General features: G+C 41.7%; 1 protein-coding gene across 1 annotated transcript in view; it reads left to right on the top strand.

The window, feature by feature from the left end:
• LOC109395249 (translation initiation factor IF-2-like) overlaps positions 1–7,308 on the top strand; it is a 395,555-nt gene that overhangs the window by 289,343 nt on the left and 98,904 nt on the right. The window contains exon 3 of the mRNA XM_019666111.1: positions 4,891–5,000. The gene's annotated coding sequence lies outside the window, so the exon portion shown is untranslated. The remainder of the gene's footprint in view (positions 1–4,890; positions 5,001–7,308) is intronic.

Raw genomic sequence — 7,308 nt, 5'->3', positions numbered from 1 at the left:
TCAGACTTCCACTTGTCTCGCTCTTTTCAAAACTCCTTGCATGGTACAACATTCAATTCAGATGAGAGTGTAAATCAGTACCTTGTTTAGTTTTTTGCAAATAAAGACATGTCCTTTTGTGAACGAGGAATTGTGAAGCTCACTGAAAGATGGCAAAAGGTTATCAAACAACATGGGCAATATATCATTGATTGATCTTTGTGCTTTATATAAATAAATGACCTTTGAAAAACATAGACAAAATACATCATGACTTTTCTGACAACCCAATATGTAACAAACCACCCCAAAACTCATTGGCTTCAAACAGAGGTCATTTGTTTTCACAGATTTTCAGGTTACCTAGAGCAGCTCTGCTCCTTGTTTGTTCATTTGGGGGAAGAGTCTGAGGGGTTGCATTCCCTGGGACAAGCTCTTCTCATGACACATCAGAGGTACAAGAGGGCAAGCAAAAGATATAAGATCATTTGAGGCACAGGTCAGAACTGGCCACTGTTGCTTCTGTCAACATGCTATTGGCCAACTCAAGTAATATGGCCAAGCCCCAAATCAAGTGCATAGGAAATGGACTTTGTCCCTGTAATCAAAGGAACTACAAACTGACACAGCAAAGATGGGGTACAAGGAGGAGTGAAAAATTGGGAACAATTGTGCAATCTACCATGGTGTCTGAATAGAACTGAGCAGCTTTGGAATGGACTAAAAATATTTTCTTTTTAAAGCATTAATGGATTCTCTGAGATCTACTATCAGGATGTTTTACTGTTTTTAGAAACTATAAGAATGAAATGAATAGAGATAGAGCCCGAAGTAAATTCAAGAAGAAGAGGGGGAAAAAAATTCATATGCACAACATTTTTTTAACCTGGAGTGGGCTGAAAAAAATACTTGACTAAGAAGAAACAGCTACTGGAAGCACACAATTGTATTTTTTTTCCTGCCTAAACTGCACTCTATGATATAATCTAGAAAAAATAAGTAGATTCTTTCAGGGGAAGTGTTTATCGTATTCCCAGTAAAATCATGGGTTTCTCATGAGGATAAAAATACTATCTTTGGGAGCAGTGGAAAAATATAAAATTCATTAAAAAATATATAATTCTTCTTTGCCTTTCTGTAGATACTGAAGATTAAATTGGGAAGCTAATTTATAATCTGAATGCTTATTTTTAGAGAGCCTGATTTGGGGTAATATCAGAAGAAAGCAAACACTTTTGATGGGTTACAGTGCAGGTTACAGTTGCAATTACCACGTGTTTTTGCTGATCTGTTAGCTCACCCTGTTTGTATAGGACAGCAGCTGGGCTCACAGCTCCTCTAGCTCCTGCCAGACCCTCTACAGCATCTCCAAGCCCTGGGCCAGTGTATGCATTATCTGGGGCAACAGTCACGTCTGCGGTTCCTCTAGCTCCAACTATGTCCTCAGTTTCTCTGACGTCTGTGTCAACTCTATGTTCCACTTGGTGATGAAGGGAGCCAGGTTCTTTTGCATGTCACTGTATCACTGAACTAGAGGCTGGAGGCAGTTTGAGACTCACACAAGTACTAGCTTGTCTTTGTCTCCATCTTTCTTTCGTGATTGCCAGTCCTGCTGACATCAGACCCAGTACCTCGTGTAGAGGCAACAGCCATAAAAAAACAAAAACAAAGCAAAAAAACATTTAATCAGCTTCCTTGATTATATAAGGTCAAATTCTTGCAAGAAATCCCTGGTTTTACGTAATTGTTTATGGTTTTGCTTCTCTGATCAAACCCTGACAGAATACAAGGGCCTTACGTAAAATTTAACATGATTTATCTTTTCTAATATTTTTTTTCCAAATACCCAAATCCTTAAGCCTATAGCAAATACTCACTAGATAGCAGGCACTGTGATAGGCACTGAAGGAAATAAGATGAATAAGGCAGATGATTCCTGGCCTGGGAAGCTCAGTCTGAGCCCCATATACATTGCTGAGCTGTAAAGGAAATGATAGCCACTATAAATATAAGAATATTATCTTCCAACTCCTAAAACAAAGCTGGGTACTCTAGTGACTTCTCTGTAACCTGTGATGTGTGTCTAGGTAAGTGGAGCTGCCTGACAACATGTGTGTGACACCAGGGAATAGGGTAATATGGCAGTTACTTGCTTTGACTTCCCAGTGACATGTCACAGTTTTAAGTGGCCTGGAAATGGTGAAACACATTTTCCCCGTTCCCAGAACATAATAATAGAAACTGTACAAAAATAGTATTGTTGATAAAATAATATAGGTCAAGAGGTTAGAAATCCAGCTTTCTCACTAAAGCAAAAAAAAAATCCCAGGTATCAGGAGTCTGGAGGCAGAGAGGTGAGGGGCTTTGCCGGCTTAAAGCTAAGGGGAAGTTCAGCAACAAACTTAGTGCCCCTGGGAGTGTTACCATAGGCAGAAAGAACAGGGTTGCAGGGAGACAGCGGGGAGGAAAAGAAGGAAGACGTGAGGGGAAGCAAAGAAAAGAGAGATGAGAAAATTCCTAAGAGAAGATGTGGCTACAGCTGATAGTAATGGATCATAACACTATTAGCACTGCAGGCAGGGAAAAATCTCCACCCCCTGTATCACTATGGCAGTCCCTACAAGGGAATTCCTCCTCCCCACGGGAGGGAGTGGTCAGCAAAGACATGCCCTGGAAACGCCTGTGACTCAACCCCTGAATATTTCATGCCCTAATTCAAATATAATCCTAAATTTCTCTGTTGTTGAGGCAGCTACGCTCTTTGTTCCCCCTGGGTCTGTCCACCCTCATGCCGTTTTGAGAGTATACTGGACTATTTATTTCTTTACTAAATCTTTGGTTTGCTTGGCTTATTTTGCATATATTAATATTTTGGTAGTCCTGGAATTCCTTCCTGTGACATTTACCATGGACCCTTTCTATCTCTGGTAAGAGGAGGAGGCCAATAGACCACATTTACCCTAACAGGAGAGAGGGAAACTGTGCAATGATGCAGTTCCCTGCAGCAATGTGTTCTATACACATGATTCTAAAGTTAAAAATAGCCTCATAGTTGGTTAAATATATTATGGCACATCCATGCCATGTAATACTGTACAGCCATAAAAAAAGAATGAGGTGTGTGTATGCAAACTGATGATGGAAAAAGCTCTAAGATGCATAAGTCAGTCAAGCAAGGGGCAGGCTGTGGATAATGTGCTACCATTTGGGTTTACAGAGAAACAAAAATAGGCTATACACATAATTGCTTATATAAATATGGAATATTTTTGAAAGGATTCAGAAAAGCCAGTAACAATCGTTATCTCTGGAAAGGAGGATAGATAGGCTGGGGGACAGGGGTAAGAAGGAGAGTTTTCACCACATATTCTTGTACCGTTTCCATTTCATGCCATGCGAATTTAATAGTCGTCTAGAATAATAAATAAATAAAATAAAATGTAAACATTAGAGGGAGAATGGCCAGGTGAATATAAAAGGCATTGGGAAGATAGCCCACCTATCATGGGAGCCCCACAGAGAGAATTGATACTGGGAAGGCTGAGAATGCACCCACTGGCCCTGCTACTTACTGCAGCATTTGTCCAGATGCCTAGTTTCCAAGTGCAGAGAAATTAGGGCTTGAAAAAGTACTTTGCAAATAATATGGCGCCAATCCAGTCTGAGGTGAAGAGGTCAAGGGTAATTATTTGCAGTAAAGACCATTACAAAGGACACAGCCACTTATTTGGTAGAGCTAATCGCTCCCCTTCTGGCAAATTCCCCAATGTAATGAGAAGACTGGAAGGTTGGGGCGGGTGGGGGACAAGGGGGGGAGGGGGGAGTCTTCTCCGAAGACCATCCCATCCCTTTACCACATAAACTATCAAAAACAAAACAAAAAACGGACAACCAAGAATCCAAACATCCTGGAGAAAATCTAACAGGAGAGTAAGTGTTGGAACAACAGAAAACTCCTGCCTGCTAAGAGCTAAGAACAGAGCTATTTATTAACCATCTCAGGGGCACACTCAGCAGAATGTAGCCTTGTATGACAGAGCCTCAGGGCTTAAAAAAGTTATTGAAGGAGAGAATCCCATTAGAACCTTCTAGGGACTAGTTCAGACACTCCCACGTCACACTGCATTCCTCAGAGAGTGCAACTCCCATCTCTTTTAGGAGAAATCAGCCTCTCATTTGCTTTCTCAATCACAGGTATTTCCACCTTCATGTCTGTCAAACCACCAACACAGAAATTCCAAAGGCAGCTGCCTTTTCATCTGGAAGAGAGGCAGCCAGAGTCCTCAGTCTTCCCTCGCAAAACCCCCCAGGCCCCAGAGTCTAGAAAGCATATATTTCCAGTAGAAAAATGCTCAGCCCAGCCCTGTCAGGATTGCAGTCTTGGTGTTTGTCATTATGCATATTTGAAATGTTCAGAGGGAAAAGGGAGATGAAAAGACTTAGGACCCTCAGGCACATTAGGAGTCATCTCACCTCAATTAGCTTTTCCTCCATCCTGTCACTAGGTTTAAGGGGGACATGAAAGGAAACTGCAGCTGCAGGATGCCCCTTTGCCCATCCCCCTCCCAGCCCAACCTACTTTCATCTCTTGCCCTAAAAAAATAAATAGGACAGTGTAAGGAGAGAGGGAGAAAAGAGATGCTGGTTCACAAACCTCATTTTCTACTGTGACTCTATTGCTCTGCTGTTTTAAGACCATCTTTACCTGGACCTTACTCCCCTGCATTCATGATCTTTCTTCTAAGAGATCCTGAGTTTCTTTTCCTGAGTCAGAATAAAATACCCAAGGCAGAAAATGCTCTGTAATGAAAACACATCACCACCTTTTCAGAGCGTGGCTTTACACAATTATAGCATGTATGAGCTGGAGGAGAACTTAGACATCATCTTTTTCCAATCTATCATTTGCAGGCAACTGAAACCCAGAAAAGTTCATTGACCTGTCCAAGCTAGCTGCTGAGCCAGTGCTAGGAGGAAGGTTGTCTGACTCCTGTCCAGGATGTTTATCAATAGACTTCAAGGTGAGAATTATAATGTTTAATTCTTTTTTATGCTGCATGCCTTATACTGAATTTTGAGTATATTGTAATAACACTACATATTGAGAAGTCACTTCTCTAATGATGTCAATTACTCATAGCACAGTTAACAATCAGAAAGCAACTGAAAAGGATCAAGTACTCCGAGTAAATCGTTTGAGTTTATATATTAAGTTTATTCACTTCTTATATAGGAAAGGTCCTAAAGCCTTAACTCAGTCTATTTACTCTAACTTTGCACACAATCCTAACAAGTTTAGGTATTTTATTTTTTTCACTTGTTCAATACACATCCATTGAAACCCTGCTCTGGACTAGTCACTGTTCTTGGAGGTTAAGCGTTCAAAGATAAATAAGGCACAACCTTGGAACTCATGTTCTAGAACTGTAAACCTCCAATGCCAAGGCAATGTGCTTATATGGAGGTTGCTGCAGGTGCTATGGGGTCACACAGTTTAGCCTGGGGGAGTCCGAAGAGACCTCAAAGAGCAGGTGAAGCCTGTGCTGAAACTGGGAGAGGAAGTAGGTGTTTATTTATCAAAACAAGGAAAGAAGGACATTCTAGGGAAAAGGAACAACATGGAAAAACTAAGGGGCATGGAACAGTGTCTTGTCTTCCAGGGACTGCAAGTTTTCTATGACTGGAGCATAGGGTAATGTCAGGGAGAGGTGGGCTTATATACCACTTCCAGGAATTTGGACTTTGTTCTGAAGGCAATCGACAATCAAACAAGAGATCATTAAATTTCCACATTTGAAAGAAAACTTTAGTGACCTGTTGTGAGTGGATTGCATGTATAGGGGACCGTGAGACTAAACTCAGAGAACTTGTTCAGAAGGTTTTTGTAATAGTCTGTGAAATATGGGGCCTGAGTACACTTGAGAGCAATTTAGGAGATTGAATTGTGAGAGAAATGTTGATCTTGGAGGCAGAGGGTAAGGAAAAGGCAGGAGATGAGAATGACTCCCATATTTCTCGCTAGTTGTTTCCCAGAATTACATGATGTCCATCTTTCCTAGTAGTAGAAGCCTTGAATTTTAATGGAAATGGGAGAAGCCCATATTTCTGAACCTTTTTTGAGGCCAAGTGACTAAGTTCTGGCCAGCGGTTGTAAGTGAAAGTGGTACGTGAAACTCCCATCATGAGTCCTTAATGAACCTGAGCATGCCCTTCTCCTCCTCTTTCTCCTATTTTGGTGAATGGAGTGCAGCGTGATGGCTAGAGATGGAGCAGCCATCTTGGAACACAAGGTAGAAACTGCATATGGAGGAGGGTAGAGCAGCGAGATTGAAAGGACTTGGGTCCCTGATGATTACCGAGCTCCCAAATCACCCCTGAAGCACTTTCATTTACATGCAGGAAAATTAAACTTCTATTTTGTCTAAGCCACTGTTCTTTTGGTTTCTGTCACTCACAGCCACAGCAAATGTTAACACAGATAACCAGGCAGATTGTGCCACCATAGATTGAGAAAGTGAATGAAAAGAACAAATTTGGGAGAGGGGAAAAATATATTTTTAGATAGGTTGATGTTAAATTGTGTCTGGAACTTCCAGATAGAGATATCAAGCCAGCAGTCCGCTCTACAGGTCTGGAACTAGGAAAGGGGTTTGGGATGGAGACCCAAACTTAACAATGGCCAGTGTGGAAGTGGCCGTAAAATCCATGGGTGTGATTGTGAGTGAAAAGTGAATGGCCAAGAAAGGACTCATAACTGGGGGTCATAGAAGTCAATTAATGTAGAAAAAAGGGAGAATGTGTGTATTCTGCACACAGAGACAAAGTCACAGTCACAGGCAATGTGTTCAGGCCAAGCTGGAAGGAACAGATGGACATGTAGCTAGAATGGAGCACAGAGGCTGATGGTCACTCTACAGGCCCCCATGCTGTTGATATAGGAACAGTTAAAAGGTAGTCTGAGTATTTGGGGGAGCACAATGACTAGCAGATCATCTCACAAACAGGGGAACAATCAAGTAATTAAGGTATGACATTGAGAGACAGTGCATCGTGAGTACTTTCATACAACACCCTGACCAGGGAAGTTTGACTCCTAGCATGGGAGCTATCTATCCTCTGCCTTGGTTATAAATATCTTCATGGTGGAGGCAGGCACCTTCTAGAAGGCTAGTGAATCTCGTCAGAGCAGGGCAGGTCCCTATAGAAGCCAGTAATTAACAATGTTTTGATTCTCTTCAGAGTTCTACAGAGGGAGAGAGGGAGAGAGGGAGGGAGGAAGAGAGGGGAGAGAGAGAGAGAGAGAGAGAGAGAGAGAGAGAGAGAGAGAGA

This window comes from Hipposideros armiger, unplaced genomic scaffold (assembly GCF_001890085.2).
Source record: "Hipposideros armiger isolate ML-2016 unplaced genomic scaffold, ASM189008v1 scaffold_13, whole genome shotgun sequence".
NCBI classification, from domain to species: Eukaryota; Metazoa; Chordata; class Mammalia; order Chiroptera; family Hipposideridae; genus Hipposideros; species Hipposideros armiger.
This window is presented reverse-complemented; position numbering and strand designations above follow the sequence as displayed.